At 46.4% G+C, this 17,872-nt stretch overlaps 1 protein-coding gene and 1 long non-coding RNA gene across 2 annotated transcripts in view; one reads left to right on the top strand and one right to left on the bottom strand.

The window, feature by feature from the left end:
* Positions 1-655: 655 nt before the first annotated feature.
* On the bottom strand, positions 656-17,718 carry LOC120096615 (uncharacterized). The gene is made up of 3 exons (XR_005493277.2): positions 17,346-17,718; positions 10,423-10,554; positions 656-1,537 (listed from the first exon to the last, which is right to left on the bottom strand). It is a non-coding gene; the product is annotated as an uncharacterized LOC120096615 (long non-coding RNA).
* Positions 7,969-17,872, top strand: part of Slc34a2 (solute carrier family 34 member 2) — a 29,708-nt gene continuing 19,804 nt past the window's right edge. The window contains exon 1 of the mRNA XM_063273681.1: positions 7,969-8,081. The gene's annotated coding sequence lies outside the window, so the exon portion shown is untranslated. The remainder of the gene's footprint in view (positions 8,082-17,872) is intronic.

Genomic DNA, 17,872 nt, shown 5'->3' with positions numbered 1-17,872 from the left:
ACTTACACCATAAACTTCAATTATACTTCAATTATGCTTCTTCTTTTGTTCTTTCTCTGTGGTACAAGGGAGCTCATGGTATCCCAGGACTTCATGCAGTCAGGCTGGTACCTTACACTGTGCCACAGCCACAACCTCGTTGACAGTGTGTGTGTGTGTGTGTGTGTGTGTGTGTGTGTGTGTGCATGCGTGTGTGTTCATTATGAGATCTCAGTTGCCTAGGTAACTGAAGATGACCTCAAACTTCTAATCCTCCTGCCTCCAGCTCCCAAGTACTCAGACTACAAGTATGGGCAGGGTGGTAGTGGTACATACCTTTAATCCCAACACTCAGGGGGCTAAAGCAGGTGAATCCGTGAGTTCAAGGCCAGCCTGGTCCATGAACCCTGTTATGAAAACTCTGTTATGAAAAATCAAAACAACCAAAATATGTGCCACTAAGCCTCGTTTTATGTGGAACTGGGAACTGAACTCATGACCTTGTGTGAGGCAAGTGCCTATCAATTGGGGTATAGCCTCACTTCTAATGTTAATATTTTTGCTATTCTGTCTTTCTTTCATAAGACTGTTACCCTGTCACCTAAGCTGTCCTGAAGCTTGTGTTGTATGCCTCTTGCTTCAGTTTCCTGTGTGCTGACACCATCACAGCAAACAGTTTTTCTTTTGGCGTTTAATTTTGTTTATTGAGATAAGGTCTCACATAGCTTTGCCTGGTCTGGAACTGACAGCATAGCCAGCAGGATGGGCCTGAGCTCCTCATCAGCCCTTTTTACTCCCAAGGGCTAGCATTTCAAACTTGAGCAACACTGCCCAGGTAAAGCCCATGCTGGCCTCAAATTCTTGATCCTCCTGTCTCGTTTGTCCTCTTCAGAGCTTGTCTCCTGGCACATGCTGCCGAGACTGCTACTGTGATTATTTCTGAATCTCCAGTAGGACGAAATTTGTTCATTGATAAACAGATAAAAAACTATGTTGGTCCGGGGCTGAATCCTTTTCACGGTCCTGTCAAAGGCCCTGGGGTCCTAAAGTGGGGGTTCCTCATTCTCTTGCTGATGTCCTCCCCTCCATCCAGGAGGCAATGTTAAAATGGACAGCTTTCTTGATTTCTTTCTTTTATTTTCATCTTTCTTCCTCTCTTTCTTTCTTTCTTTCTTTTTTGCATTCTTAGATTAAATTGGATTTTGTTGAAATTTTTTTTATTTGTTTTAGTTTTAGGATATTTTTTAAAGTATCCTTTCTGTGTAACCCAAAAGACTCTTAAGTTTGAAGAACTTCTTTCTTCTGCCTTAATCCATTCTCATCTCTCCCAGGCCCCGCCCTCAGATAATCCGCTCCTGCCTGGTTGCGTCTCTCCAGGCTTTGCTCAGTTCCTGGTCACAGAAATCTGCGACCACGCTGACCACCACAGCAAGGCTGTAAGGGACTCACCCGTGCTAAGCTGTGACCTTGAGTTGATGGAGCAGAGAGAACTGCTCGTAGGGGTGAGGGAAGTCTCGGGTCACCAAGCTGACAGTAGCACTGTGAACTGAGCCTGTAGCTGGGAGAGAAATGAATGAATGAATGAATGAATGAATGAATGAGTGAACGAACAAAGCATGTCGCAGGAGCCAGAGACAGGAAGAGAAAGATCGACACTGAGAAGGTATGTGACAGCCCAGAAGTCCCTGGGATCACCAGAGCTTAGTCTCAGACCCTGATTGCTGGCTGACAGTTTGGGGTAGCAATCAGAGGCTGGCGTGTGTGAGGCAGGCATCCCTTCAGGTAGTTAGTGGAACTTCTCTGTCTCCAGGAGCTTCCCCTTTCACTAGGTCTCCAGGAAGTCATCCCAGGCATTTCAAACATCTGTTCGACTCCCTTAATCTGTTTTTGTTAGGACCAGAGGAAGAAAACAATCATTTAACTTTCCTTAAATTCCCTTTTCCCAGCTCTGTGATAAGAACAGACCTTTTTTTTTTTTTTAACCTGCCAACTTTGGAGTAGGAATGCCGGATTCCAGGCCTGGGTTACAGGGGCAACCTCCACCTGTGGTGAAGAAAACAGAAATCTGCAGCCTGCCAGGGTTTCTCAGTCCTGGTACAATGACACCTGCCTGGCAGTTCTTTGCTGAGGGTTAGTCCTGTGTATTCTAGGGTCTTCAAAGTACCTCTGGCCTCTGCCTACTAGTAACAGTAGCAGCCCTTGTCCTCCGATGTGACGGCCAACAATACCTCCCTGTTTCCAAATGTCCCCTGGGAGCAGCTGTTCCTTCCCACATTATTTTACCCTTTGGAAACAAGAAGAGTTTATCAGGCACCAAGATGGCCTCAAGTCAATGATTTTCCTTCTTTCTTTCTTTCTTTCTTTCTTTCTTTCCTTCCTTCCTTCCTTCCTTCCTTCTTTCCTTCCTTCCTTTCTTTTCTTTCTCCTTTCTTTCTTTTCTTTCTTTCTTTCTTTCTTTCTTTCTTTCTTTCTTTCTTCCTTTCTTTCTTGTGGTGTTAGATAGGGCTTCACATACACCAAGCAAACAGCCATAACACAGTTAGAGGGTTTTAACTCAAGAACCATGATTTTGCTGGGATCATAGGGCAGGTCTGGAATGTGAGAGGCCCAGGTTTGAACATCCACGAAGCCTACACTGGGATGGTAGGCAGCCACATTTCAGAGGTAAGAGCTGAAGGCTTAAGACTCCAAGTTTAGCCAGTATTGGTGGCACACACCTTTAATCCCAGTGCTTGGGAAGCAGAGGCAGACAGATCTCTGAGTTTCAGGACAGCCTGGTCTACAGCGAGAGTGTCCTGGACAGCCAGGGCTATACAGAAAAACCCTGACTTGAAAACTAAAACCAAAACCAAACCAAACAAACACAAAAAATTCCAAGTTTATGCCTGACCTCAGCCAGCCTGAGGCCCAACTCAGGCTACCTTAGAGCCTGTCTCAGAAAAACAAAAGGAGAGTGATATTGGAACCTGCTTTTAGCCAGGGTGGGAACAGGTTTGTAATGCCAACATTTCCAGGGAGGCTGGGCCAGGGGGCCTTCTAATAGGACTAGGCCAGCCAGTCAGGACCCTATTTCATAATATCAGTGCACCAGGGACTAGAGAGATGTCTCAGCAGTTGATTGCTCTTGTAGAGGACCCGGATTTGGTTCCTGGCATCTACAAGACTGCTCATAACCATCCATAGTTTGAGGATCATCTTTGACCTCCATGGGTTCTAGGCATACACATGCAGCTCAGAAATACACGCAGGCTTAACACTGACACACATAAAATAAGTCTTAGAACAACAACAACAACAACAACAACAACTCAACCATTCCTTCCAACATTGACAGGTTAGGAGCAGGCTAGACCTCAGGAGCATGTTGAATCTGCTGTGGCCCACGCTCTGGGATGGCTTTACCCTTCCGTGGTCCTTAAGGGTGTATTACTTGACTCATCCATCCCCTAACTCATTCCAGGTTCTGAAGGATCGCTACTTGCCTGTCTCTGATTCAACCCCAGTCAGCTGAATGCTCTTGGGCAGGTCACCCAGTTTCCTTGAACTCCATTTTTCTCTGTACTCTCTGTCTCCCGCAGGTGGGAATGGCGAAGTACTTGGGGCTGCCAGGGGGATGAGACAGTTGACACACTTGGCCAGGGCTCCGATGTGCCTGGCTCAGAGCCTCCGTTTGTAACTAGCCATGGCATCATTCTCAACACTAGCTGATAAGACTAACTGCAAGACAAGATGGTGGGGACGCCTTGGTCGACCACAGATGAAGGCAGAGCAGCCACTGCAGTGTCTTCCTAAGAAAAGACTCAGCTTCAGCCATTTTGACTTTCCTCTAAATTAAAGTCAGACTGTGGGCACGAGACTCTTTATTGTGTTTCCTTTTGGGGTTGGTGGGTGGATAAGCGGGGAGTAGGAAGTGAACCTGTGGCTTCCTCCCATATTCTAGGCAATTACTCCACTCAGGTCATGGTAGTAATCTTTTTTTTTTTTCTTTTGAGACAGGATCCAGGGTAGCTCAGGCTAGCCTCTGACTTTACTACATAGGTTAGGATGATCCTGAGTCCCATGATCCCCTTGTTTCTGCCTCCCTAGTGCTGAGAATTTACTACCAAGCCTACTAACCTTCCCCTCCTCCCTCCCCCCTCTTTTTTGAGGTACAGGGATTCCCTGTGTAGCCCTGGCTATCCTGGAACCACCTGTTTCTGCCTCTAGAAAGCTCGAATTAGCCTTGAGTTATCACACCTGACTGACATCTCTTTTAAAAACATTAAAAAAAAAAAAAAAAAACAGCTGGAGGTTGGATGACAGGCTTTAGCAAACAAAATGGTTTATGGGAGCTGGGGCTGGGGCTTGGTTGATAAAGTGCTTAGCATGTACAAAGCCCTGGGTTCTGTCCCCAGCACTGCAGGTGTGGTGGTTCATGCCCATAATTCTAGCCTTGGAGGTGGAGGTGGGGGGAATGAGGAGCTCAAGGTCATTCTCTGCTGCACCGCAAATTCGAGATCAGCCTAGATTAGATGTGATCCTATCTCCCAAAGTGTGAGGAGAGACCCTGGCAGAATAGCTCAGTGGTTAAGAGTGCTTCCTAGCTGGGCCTTAGTGGCCCATGCCTTTAATCCTAGCACTCGGGAGGCCTAGGCAGGCAGATCTCTGAGTTCAGGGTGAGCCTGGTCAGCAGAGTAAGTTCCAGGACAGCCAGGGCTACACAGAGAAACCCTGTCTAGAAAAACAAAAACAAAAACAAACAAACAAACAAAAAACCCAAACCAAACAAAACCGAAAACCCCAAAATATGCGTGTGTGTGTGTGTGTGTGTGTGTGTGTGTGTGTGTGTGTGTGTGAGAGAGAGAGAGAGAGAGAGAGAGAGAGAGAGAGAGCAGAAGACCTGTGTGTAGTTCCCAACACTTAATTGGGTAGCTCACAACTGCTTGTGAGTCCAGATCCTTGGGGGTCCTATGCCTCTGGCTTCCACAGGTACCAGCACACATGCACATATACCGCACTCACACATAACTATTAAAATATTAAGAATAAATTTTTAAAAAGGCTTTATGGTTGCAGACTCTTCTGGAGCGGGTATGGTGGTGTATTCTCCTCAGCAGTGAGAAGCCAGGGCAGGAAGATCCAAACAAGTTCAGGTAGCCTGTCATGACTTGCACGTTAGCCTGGAGCTACATAGTGACACACTGAAAACAACCAAGAATGGTTTTAGGGCCCATACAACTGCATCCCTCCTAACCCGGGACCTGGGCTATTAGGCTTGTCCAGGAATCTACCCTGTGAGGGGGCTACATCCAGACTCATTTCATAATTTCTTTGTTGCATTGGATCTCCTTGCTATGTGTTTTTCTGAAATGTTAATTTTCAGTGACAAAAAGGATTCTGGTTCATCCAATGAAAGTGCTATAATTTTACCAGGTGTGAAGGCACCATTCACCTATTCTGAGAACAGTTTTCCTCCTCCTTTGTTTCTTATTTTGTAATGAATATTTCATGCTTTTTGTTGGTTGGCTGGTTGGTTGGTTGGTTGGTTTGGAGGTTTTTCTTTGTGGCCCTGGCTGTCCCCAGACTCCCTCTGTAGACAGTCTGGCCTTGAACCCAGATCTGCCTGCCTCTGCCTCCCAAGTGCAGGATAAAAGGTGTGTGTCACCACTGCCAGGCTTCCTTTACATTTCTTAATAAACTGCACCCATCACCCCTCAACTGTATCCACTTGAATTAAGAACAGTGGCAGACACTAGTGGTCTCACTGTTTCCTCCGTAATGCTTCAAACAACTTCTGCCATTGGGGAAGTTTTAATATGGGCTCAAGGAGTCAGGACAATGGGGAGTGGCTGTGAGCAAGGCATGGTGACATATGTATGAAACACATATATGTAACAAAACACACGACTTTATATAGCAACTAAAAATGTAACTTAAAGTGTAAAAAGTAAAGACTGGCTGTGGTGACCTAGGCCTTTAATCCCAGCACTCTGGAGGCAGAGTTAAACAGATCTGTGAGCTACATGCAAACCAAGGCTATGTTGGTACCTATGAAAACAGTCAATCAATCAATCAATCAATCAATCAAACAAACAAACAAATGCAGAAGATGTTGAGATCTGAGATGGCTCAGCAGTGTAGAGCACTTATATTTGAGATGGGACTTCTGTTTATTTCTTTAATTCACGTGACATCGTCTCAGTGTTTGAATTACTAATGTGGATGGGCTTTACAAATAACACAGAGCATACTGGCTTTTGTTGTTTCAATGTGGAAAATTCTCTTAACCAAATTTGCCTACTAGGACAGCTGACTAACCAAATACATGGCTTTTGGTCTAATTTACACCTATTTGTTTGTTTGTTTGTTTGTGTTTTTTTTTAATCCTGTGATCTGAGTTCTTTTATTTTGAGACAGGATCTCACTGTGTAATCCTGGCTTCTGCCTCTCAAATGCTGGGACTAAAGGCATGTGCCATCCATCATGCCTGACTGATCTTAGTCTTGAAGACTGTGTTCTTGAGCTGGGATTCGCAGCAAGCCTGAGTTAATTTTCCCTGAATTGTGAGCTAGTTAGTTACTCTAGAAGCATACTGATCTTCCTTGACCTTTTAAATGACCGTTTGTTTGCGATAGGATCTTATGTAGCCCACTGTGGCCACAGACTCGAAATACGTAACAGAGGCAGGCCTTCAATTCCTGATTCTTTCGCTTTCTCCTATGGAGTGCCACAGTATCTGTTTTTGAGCCTATGGGATATAGGAGAGGGCATGGATTCTCTGAAGCTCTAGTTATAGGCAGTTGCAAACCACCTGGTGTAGGTGTTGGGAATTGAATTTGGGTCCTCTGAAGGAGTAACAGATATCTTTAACCAGTGGGTCATCCTCTCTCCAGCCCTTGTTTGTTTTGAGACAAGGTCTCAGTCTGTAGCCCAAGCTAGCTTTGTGTGTCAGGTTTATTGGTAAGGGCCAACCTGCCTTACACAACTCAACATTAAAATTGATTTTAGAATTGGGTACTGCAGCTCAGTGGAGTGTTTGCTTACGTGTTTTAGGCCCAGGAAGGGAAACACATACAAAATTTTGAAAGCAAACCATCCCAGGTTGTAGGAACAATTTTCATGGCACCATTCTCATAACCTCTACATAAGTAACTTTATAAAAATAATTTGGGAACTCGGCTTGGTGGCTCGTGCCTATAATTCCAGAATTCAAAAGCTAAGACAAGAGGAATGTCTCAAGTTTGAGGCCAGCCTGGGCTACCAGCTTGAATTACAGTGTGAAACACTGTCCTAAAAAAAAAACCTCGTATGGTGGTGAGACGTGGCTTTAATGTTAGTACCCCGGAGGCAGAGGCAGGGGGAATCTCTGAATTCAAGGCCAGCCTGGTCTACAGAGCTAGGCTAAGGACGGTTAAAGTTACAGAGGGAAATCCTGTCTCAGAAAACCAAGATAAGTAAATACGTGAATAGAAAGTAAAATTAAAAGTAAATGATAATATTAGCCAGGCATGGTAGTGCATGCCTTGGACTCAACACTGGGTGACAGAGCCAAGTGTGTCTCTGTGAGCTATGTAGTGAAACCCCATCTCAAAAAACCAAACCCAACTAAGCCCAACCAAACCAAAACCCAACCCAAAATCCTTAGTGACACAGGCCCTTAATCCTAACACTGTAAACTCAAGACCAGCCTGGAGTTCTAGGCCAGTCACTACTACATAATGAGATCCCCCCATCCCCACACCCTAAAAGCAAACAAACGAAATCCAAAACCAGTTTGACATTAGGAACATAGTTTGGTAGTCGAGCATTTAGCAATACTGCCCCTTCCTCTCAAAAAAAGAAAAAGAAAGATTAAATGAGGATTAGAGAAGATTCTGGGTTGAGCTTTCTGGTTCTAAGGGTGTGGCTAAATGACGTAGCTTAACCTGGATGTATAAAAGCTAGTGTCTGGTTCTTAGGCAGTAGTTCTCAGCAGTTCCTAGCTTTGCAACTGCTCCCAGGATCTCTCCAGCCCTCCAGCCCTCCAGCCCTCCAGCCCTCCAGCCCTCCAGCCCTCCAGCCCTCCAGCCCTCCAGCCCTCCAGCCCTCCAGCCCTCCAGCCCTCCAGGTCTCCAGGTCTCCAGGTCTCCAGGTAAGAAAGCTGCTGTGGGTTGGGGGGCTTCAGAAATGGTTTCTTCTGTTTAGCAATGGTTTTTGTAAATGTGGAGGTTTTGTGTGAATGTTGGAAGCAGGCATAGTGAATAGATTGTCTTGTTTGCCAACCATGATGGCTTTGTATGTATTGGGAGTGAGAGTACCTTTACCTGGTGTAATGGGGGTGTCCCTATGCTATGTCACCCCTCAAGGCAGCCTGCTGGGAACTAAAGAAAGGGTTGCACTTGATCATTCTAGGCCTATGAGAAGTTGGCTGTTAGGGTCTGACTCTGATTCATAGAAACTATGTTGAAACTTGGGCCAGAACATGAACATGTTCTGAGCTTTTTGAGTTTATCTGAGAAACGGAGGTAAAATCAGCAGATAATTTAACAATATGTGTGTGGCCTGAACAGTTCAGATGTGAAAAGTACAGGGATCTGTCATCCCTGGTTGGTTGTGTAGTACAGGAGAGGGGTTAGCTCCCAGGCTCCCGGGTGGCAGAAGATAAAGAAGATTCAACTCAAAGCCCAGGGTTTATCCCCACGTCGTGTTACTCTGTCTTTGGGAAATACGGTTTCTGCACAGATTGTGCCTGCTTAGCGGGAGGTCTTTCCCTCCTCCAGAGGAAGGGTGGATTGTTAAATAGAAGAAAGGGCTCGTGCATGGCTCTGGATCCTGGTTCAGCAGATGGTTTGCCCTTCTTACTTCTGGGAATTAAAGTAGGAGGGAAGTAGTGATGTCTGGGGTGGTCGTGGGGCTACCTCCTTTGGGATGGATCAACAGCCTGTTGATGAAGGTCCCCTGATGTAGAGGGCTCCCAACTCCATGAAAGATGGGAAGGAGGGAAAGGAGTGTCGTGCAGCAGGACTGGAAAACGTTTGCAAGTGTAGGGGAGGGGGAGACTCAGTTCCTTGGAAATATTTATCGACAAAGCATTCAGAGCTACTAGGTGGACGGCACATGCCTACACGCCAGTGTTTGGAAGTCAGGCAGGAGGTTGGGTAGTTTAAGGTTACCCTTGGCTACACAGAGTTCTGGGCCAGCCTGAGATATGTGGGATGCTGAACGTGTCGGTGGTGTTGGTTTGCTCAGTTGGCTGCCTTTTCCTAGCAAGCACGAGCATCCACCGGATTTGACCTCTAGCACTACGTACACCAAGCTTGGGGGTGCATGCCTGTAATCCTAGCTTATAATCTCAGCACCATCAGTTCCCAGAATAGAGGAGGTAGGAAGATCAGGAGTATCCTTCGATATCCAGAAAGTTCAGTTTGGGCTACATGAAATTCTTTTGACAAAGAATCTGAGTGGTGGCACATGCCTTTAGTCCCAGCACTTGGATAGCAGAGGCAGCCCGGTCTACGGAGTTCTAGGACAGTCAGGGCTACCCAGAAATCCTGTTTTTTTGGGGGGGATGGTGGTGGTGGTTGTGAGGGAATAAATAAAAACTAGAAAGAAATAAAATGCCCAGAATACAATTTAGGAGGGTCAAGAGTCAGGAGCTCTGTAAGGGACGACACAATCATTGCAAATGACGTGCCAAGCTGGTGCTTCACCAATCTTAGTTGCAAGGTCCCATCTGGACCCTCTGGTTGCTTATCAGTGGGGCAACACTAAAAGTCCCACAAAATGGAAAAGATACCTTGTAGCCCAGGCCAGCGACACTCCTTTCACCTAGAAAACTAAAGATTACAGGTATGGAGAATACAGAAATGTACCCTCACACCCGCCTCAGGGGTTAAATGCTTGCTTAAATATATACAGCTTAAAAACAACAACCAACAGCACACCAAACAACAAAAACAAAACCGAGCTTTGGTGCAAAGGGGAGAATTCATACGCGCCTGCCCTTTGCAGGAACCCTGCTGAACAAGGTATTCCTTGAAAGTGTAAATTACTGAGGGCTTTCTGAGTTTAAAAGATTTCAGAGCGTCTCTATGTCCTTACCAGGGATCATAGAGAAGCGTCTCTATGTCCTTACCAGGGATCATAGAGAAGCTTCTCAGGTGAAAGGACGGTGCCTGGGTGATGTTTGGTGGCTGCTGAACCTCCTTGGAAGTAGAAGTTCATGATACCTCTCACCTCCCCTCACTCCCTCCCAACCTATAAAATTGACCTGGGTTCTGTAAGGGATGTTTTGGGCTCGCTCTGTTTCTTTGCTTGGGAACTTAAAATGCTTTGGTGCAGGAGATCTGTCCTACATAGCCTCAAGGCTCACGCTTCTCTCCCTACGTTCTCCCTATCAGCTACCATCTGGCCACTCCAGTTAGATTGGAGAGATTTCTTTCAAGTCTCCGAGAGCAAGGAGTGCACCAGTCACATCCTCCTTACCTAGAGACAGGGTTTCAGTTATCCAGGCTGGCTTTGAATGCACTCTGTGACCTAGCAGGCCTTGAACTTTGATCTTCCTGTTTCAGTCTTCTGGGTAGCTTGGATTACACATATAGTCCTGCGTGGTCAGGTCTAGATTCAGTAAACAAAATATCAACCTCAGTTAAGGAGCAATGGGGATGTGAGTGCAGAGCAGTGTTTTGTAGTGTTGGGAAACTAGGCAGAACAATAGAAGAGGGATGGCCCAGGAGGTGGGGGCAGGCATACCTACCCTTCAAGGACTGGGAGGGGGAGGGAGGGGAGGGAGGGGGAGGAGTTCAAAGTTGAGGTAAAATAATCTAAGGTAACGTCAAGGAAGCTGTTTGAACTTTCCAAGAACGGGACCAGGAAGGTCAACAGTCCTGAGACAGCACATGCAAAGGGGAGGCTGAGGAATAGCAGGAAGGCTCTGGCTGGTAGTGAAGTGGGAGCTTTTCCACTATATTGTAACTGTTGGAGAGTTAGAAGCTTGGAAGGACTGGGGTTGTCGCTTGGTAGGGTACTTGCTTTGTAGGTAACAAGACCCAGAACTCTGTAAGTTGGTTCAGTAGGAAAGGACAGAACCTGGTCAGGACTCTGTCATTGACCAGTGCATTTGGAGAAGAAAGTGGTGGAAGAGTATACATACACTGGGGTGACCCTAGAGTTCCATGTTGAAGATTTGGGTTCCAGCTCACAGATAAGTGTGCAAGTGTGTGCACACTTATTCACAAGTGCTGGGGCAGAACTGTTTGAGCCGAGGCTGTCATAGAAACTGCTATACAGTTAGGTAGAGCTTTGAACTCATGATTCTCCGGCCTCTAAGTGCTGAGATCACAAACATGAGCTACCGAAGTTTTTGCTTTTGTTTTTATTTTTTATTTTTTTGCTTAAAGTTTTAGCTCAAATTACAAATGTTCTTTTTAGTGCTGGGGTGGGGGTGGGGTCAACACTGGCTTTGAAGATGCTGGACAAGTGTGTTATCATTGAAGGGAGACATCCCCAGACCTCCCTCCACTGCTCTGCCTCCTCTGCCCATGCGACCTGCTTGAATCGATTGCACTGGAGCTGCGCTAAAATCTGTTGCAGCAGAACATGGGAAAATACACGCCCCTTGCCCACTACCAAAGCATGATTTTGAGAATTGCTTTTCAGGATAGTCTCTAAGTGAGGTTGAAAATGGGCGACCATTCTGTCAGCCCTGTGCTCTCTCCCCTTCACGCTGCCTCATTTAAACCTGGTTCTTTGAAGTCTGGGGTTTTCTTGTGAGTGTGTAATGCATCCTTTGGTGTATTTTGAATCCTGGCCCAAGAGGATGGGTTCCCTGGCAGCAATCGTCCTAAGATTATCAAAATTGCCATGGGGTCTGGGAGCAGCTCCTGAGAGAGAAGGCAGGAGCTCAAAGTGGATTTGCTCCTGTGGTTCACTGGGAGCCACTGTCTCAGGTGTTTATGACACAATCCACTTCAGGCTCCTTGCATCTACTGTCTGAGGTCAGGGGAGCAAACTGGGGCAATAGTTCAGGCTCAGCATCCACAGGGGGACCCCAACAGGCAGGTCTAGCATGCAGCTGCCCCTTGGGCCTGGCCCGCCCAGTCAGCTGGGGCTATGCAGGCCATATTGGTCATCTCCACCTTTCCAAATTAGAGTTAGCAGTGAGCAGAGCTGGTCTGAGCTCTTCCATTTCATTCCATCCTGGGAATTTCCCAGGCCTGGTGACTCAGGGTGGGGCGTGGCACCCAGGAAGAGACACTAGAGCCTGGCTGTGGGTGGTCTTCTCCCTCTCACAGGGCAGTAGTTCCCAGTTCTTAAAGAGAACTGTTCCAGCCAGGGGCTTAGCCAACAGGCAGGAAGAGAAGAGGGGGCCCAGAGACGCTGGCCAGAAACAAGGGGCCAAGGTCCGTTTGCATCTGAGATGACATCAGGGTCAGCGTGGACATTGGCAGTCCACACCTACTTTATTTGACTTTCCCAATGTTCAGTTTTTCATTTATTTCTCAGTGCTAAGGATTAAACCCCAGACTTTGCCCATGCTGGGCAAGTGCTTAACCACTGTACCACACTCCTAGCCCATGATTTTACTTTATTGGGATTTTTTTTTTTTTGAGACAGGCTGCCCTGAAATGCACTATGTGACCCAGGATAATCTTGAACTCTTATCCTCAACTTCCACTTCCACCATACCCGGCAGTGTTTAATTAATTGATTGATTAATTGATTGATTAATTGATTGATTGACTGATTTGTGTTCCAACCCCTGAGGAACTAGATTTTCATCACCTGTGTATTAGGTAAGGGGGTCTGGTCTGTACGCTCTACCCATTTAATGGGCGAGGAAGCTCAAACGAGGATTTACAGTTCTTTTCTGACTTCGAAGTTGGCACGTTTGGATACAGACTTTCTTTTTTTTTTTTTTAAAGATTTATTCATTTATTATATATAAGTACACTGTAGCTGTCTTCAGACACACCAGAAGAGGGCATCAGATCTCATTACAGATGGTTGTGAGCCACCATGTGGTTGCTGGGAATTGAACTCAGGACCTCTGGAAGAGCAGTCAGTGCTCTTAACCGCTGAGCCATTTCTCCAGCCCGGATACAGACTTTCTTAATGATACATAATCTTCCCTCCTTATCTATGCTCAGTTTGTATCCTTGTATCTAACCTATCTGTGTAGGAGCCATACATAGCTACTCCTTGCCCATGGTTGGTGCAATATATTGATTTCATCATAGAATTATGAAACAGAAAATCCGTCTACCTGGCCACTGGATGTTATATCACACACGTGTTAGTCACAGAAAATGTTTATTTTGGCTCATAGTTCTGGTCCAAAGTTCATCTTGGTGGCCTTGTTGGCAAAACCCAGAATCGGTGCTAGAAGATCTAAGCCAAACTGGAGTTTATTGCAGACCACTCTCCATTAACCATTAATCCACTAATTGCATGGATAGATTAATTGACAAGGGCAGAGCCTTGGCTATCTCATACTGGAGATTATAATTCGGTTTGTCTACATGGTCTCTCATCCAAGCATTTAGGAGGCTAAGGTTGAAGGACATGGAGTTCAAGGCCAGCCAGTCCGGGCTTAGCATTCTGTTTTGTTTTGAGAGTATACCCTATTTCTGTATGTCAATATGTATCAGACAATGATTTTATTTAGACAGTGCCTCACTGGAGCCAGGCTTGCCTGGAACTTATGCTCCTTCCTTCAGCCTCCGGAAGTGTGCGAGGTTTAGTTATCCATCCATTTAAGCCTTCCAGCGGTCGTCCCCTTAGGCAATATTAAAGTACAAAATACTTTGAGTAGTGCTGTTAGGGGCTCTGGGACCTAAGGCAAAACAAAGTTTTGTTCTCTTTTTAAAACATCCTTTAGACAATCTAACGTCTGTGGCCCAGATACTCATTTCAGTTTAGCTTCAAATGTGAAGCAATCCTCCTGCCTCAGTTTTCCTAGTGCTAGGATTATAGTTCTGTCAGGGAGAGCATTTATATGGGTGATGCCGGGTTAGCACTGTGTTCTTAGAGAGACAGGCACATTGATTCTCTCCCTCCCTCCCTCCATGATCTAGCCACAGTGAATTCTAGCATAACGCATAACTCTTCAGGCTGGGCGGACCCAGACTATAATAGATGAAGAGTAGAAAATTAACGCTGATGACTTGGGTGCTGCTGAAACAGGGAGCTTTCTCCACAAGTTGCACAGTTACATCATAATGTAAGGACGGAAACAAGATCCACCCCTAAGAAGGCAGACACACAAAAGTGTGGTCAATTCAGAATAAGGGCTGCGAGTTAAGGAATTAGGGGGTGGCTTTGGGTTTAGTAAACGATGATTTGAGTTTCAAGAGGCTGATCAGCTTGTTCCCAGCAGGAAAGCATCTCTAGTTTGTCACAGTTTCTCACTCAAGGTAGCCTCATACTGCTGGGGGTCATGCAGTCTGACTAGGCCTCCTGAGTAACTGGGCTACGGGTGTTCATAACTGTTTCTTCTCTGTTTCTGCTAAACAACAACGTTGAGACACTGAGTGAGTCTTAGCTTCTAAGAAACTGTTTTTAGAAATCCAGTTGCAAAGATGGCAACAGAGTTGAGATGACCTTGCAAACCGTTGGAGCCAGATCACCTGGCTTAGATTCTATCACGCACTGTGACTTTGGGCAAGACCATCCCTATCTCAATTTGCTCATCCATAAAGTGGAGCGATAAACTTATCTTGTAGGAAGAAATGAGTCACTGTGTGGGAAACTTAAGAACTGTGTCCTGAGCGGAGTAAGCAGGGTTTCTTAGCTCTGCTGACCACGGTACTGTTCATGTGACAGCCGGCAAGGAGTTCGAACCCAATGGCCTCTAAAGCGCTGGGACTTAGAACCACCCAGTGTTCTTAGGTCAGGCGCCATCACATTACAGTTACTGTGCAGAGCTTGACCAATGTGTGCTGGTGCACAGTGTCATCCAAACAAAGGGAGGCCGAGGCAGGGTTATCTCAAGTTCAAGGCCTGACTTCTCTATGATCACTATTTTGTCTCAACCAAATGAAAGGAAATTAATGAAACTTATTCACAAAGGAAATGGCCATTCCTCAGACTAGTTAGGGACTTGAGCCTGGGCAAGCCATACCGTCCTCCCAGGCAGAGTGACTTTGATGGCACATCCTTGCTCCTGAACTAAGTATGCATCCCTGATGTTAGAACTCAGCCAGGCTGGTTTGAGGAGTTTAACTAATGGGAGCCACTGTGCTCTCCTGCCTTTGCTTTAAATTAACATAATGCTGGTAAGATGCACTTTCTTTACTTGACCACAGCAAAAGTTAATAATATAGTAATATAATAATTCCAGTGTTCTCAGCTAATTTCTCTTTCCCGGGATGAGGATCTAGGTTGTTCAGAGCTGTGCTGGTACCCTGGCTTTCTTGATGCACGTACATTTTCTTTGGCTTACCATCATTACTACCAGTGACATTACATTGTCCATGTGTTCTGTTTTATTTTTCTCATAGGAGTTCACAGAGGTCAAAGAGGGCCTCAGGTCTCCCTGGAACTAGAGTTACAGATGGGCTGAGTTCCATGTAGAAACAGAACCTGAGACAATCTCTTTTTTATATGAGTTCACTGTCGCTGTCCTCAGACACACCAGAAGAGGGCATCGGATCTCATTACAGATGGTTGTGAGCCACCATGTGGTTGCTGGGATTTGAACTCAGGATCTTTGGAAGAGCAGTCAGTGCTCTTAACAATGTCTTGTAAGAGCAAAAAGTGCTAAGCTGTCTCTCCAGCCCTCATTGTTGTTTTGTTTACTTTTGAGACAGGGTCTATCTACCTAGCCCTGGCTATCCTGTAACTTAAAGAGCAGGCTAGCCTCTGGGATTAAAGCCACAGCACCTGGATTTGTTTCTTTTGAGACAGTCTCCTGTAGCCCCGACCTGTCTTGCTATCTAGCCAGAGAGGATCATCTGATTCTTGTGTCTGCCATTACTATGCAAATTGTTATAGAGTTCATGGTAAGCTCTCCATAGCATAGGTCACAAATAATTTCTGTTTTTATATGAGGAGTCAAACATGTTTGACTGGTATCAGCATGTGTACATTTTTACAGTAAAAAGCCAAACCATGGAAACACAAAAATCAATGATAGGATTTCAAGTGTTTTCATCTCACTGAACTTTAGACCTGTAACAGCTACACAGAAGCAAGTCTGAAGCACAGAGAAGATGGTCTGGACCTCAATTTCAGATTAATGACACGATCTGACCGAATCCTACCTTACAGTGCTGCATTAATCGCAATAATCGGAGGTTGGCTGGGCTAATTATAGAAGTTTATGTAAACACAGGCTTTAGGTTACTAAATGAAGATATTTGGTATCAGAGATCAAATGATAGACCTCGTTCTGATAAAGGAGGTGAGAGTGAATGTAGACACATACACTGCAGAGGATTAATGTAGTCAAGCTAGAACCAAGAAGATACCACCCTGAGAGCCATAAATACTTGTAAAAGTCTTGACTTTCCCTGTCCACCAGAACATATGGGGCCTTTCCAAAGGTTTTCACAGAGCTGTTAGGTGGGCTGCATTTTGGGAAATGATTTTAAAGCAAGGGGCAAGGCAGTTAGCTCCAGAAAACCTTTAGCCACTGGGAGGCAGGATCACAGGATAGATGACCACTGAGTGAAGGCCTCAGGGTTCCTGAGAACAGTGTAGGTGGGGAATGCAGCCTACCCTGCTCACCATTGGATACAGGCAGGGCTAAGAGGTCCTTCATCATGTGGGGGTGGATCCTTTTCCTCTGGCCTGTGCTCTTGGACAGTTGCTTACTGAGCTGTGCACTCCCTAGTTTGCCCTGCAGAGCAAACACTGTTCCTCAGCAGGGCCACCTGTTTCTTCCCTGTCTCCAACCCTCCAGCCCAGTCCTGTGCTTTGTGTTGCTGTAGACAGTATTAGCACTGTGATAAGTCTAACCTTCCTTTTCCCCCACAACACTGAAAGGTCCCTTTGAAATGTAAGGCCGGTTAACACATTGAGTGCCCTGAGCCAAGGGCACACTTCACACCAGAGAAAAGGGAGGGAAAGGCAAGGGGGCAGAGCAGGGAATTCAAGACCAGCAGCTAAGATCCTGAAAACTTATCCCAGAGCAGCACTTCCCAACATTAGTAATGGGAGCTTGGAAACCTGAAGTTTGAGGCAAAAGGAGATCTAGCTCTGTTTTAGCAGATTCTGTGTGAGCCTGTGTGTGCCATTACCCTATGACTTACTTAGTCTTGGCTTGTTGGCCTCAGGCAAGGCTTTTAAGTTCTGATCTGAGGCTAAATCCACAGTTTCCATCCTGTTCAATACTAGCCTGGGGACTTCCCGGGGGCTGATCTCCCGGCTACCTTACAGTGGGTGGAGGTGGGGGAAAACCGACTGACCCAGGGCGTCCACACAGTAGAGACAACGGCCCTTTTCCAGGCCTGCCACTCCCAGTCAGTTTTGAGATTCACGTCCTTGTTCTAACTGCCCAGGCCAGACAAGTCTCAGGGCAGAGGCATCTGGAACAATTCTGGCTTTGTTGCGGAGAATCTTGTCCCAGGACTCAGTCTGTGGCTTAGTGTCTAACCTCTCCAGCCCCGGAGATGAGACGAACAGCACAGAGACTCTCTAGGAGAATGAGGCAGAGGGCAAGGGCCCAGTTGTCCTGCATTCGCAGGAACCCCCGCCTGTGAGGGAGGCAGGGATTCGGGGCTCGCGGGGCTCCACCGGGGCGCAGGCCGTTCGGCCGTTCCTACTGCGGGCCTGGTCTGAGGTTTCTCCCCCGCAGCTCTCGAGGTGGCGATGGGCTCACTAAGCCCACAGGTAGGCAGTGCCGCGGCGGCGGCGGCGGCAGGCGGTCCTGGAATGTGCGAGGGGCGTGATGACAGCGACTGCCGCCGGCCTCTTTGCGCAACACCTTCGCTGT

The sequence above is a fragment of the Rattus norvegicus genome, chromosome 14 (genome assembly GCF_036323735.1).
Source record: "Rattus norvegicus strain BN/NHsdMcwi chromosome 14, GRCr8, whole genome shotgun sequence".
Taxonomy (NCBI): domain Eukaryota; kingdom Metazoa; phylum Chordata; class Mammalia; order Rodentia; family Muridae; genus Rattus; species Rattus norvegicus.
Note: the sequence above shows the minus strand (reverse complement) of the source record. Positions and strands in the feature narration are given on the sequence as shown.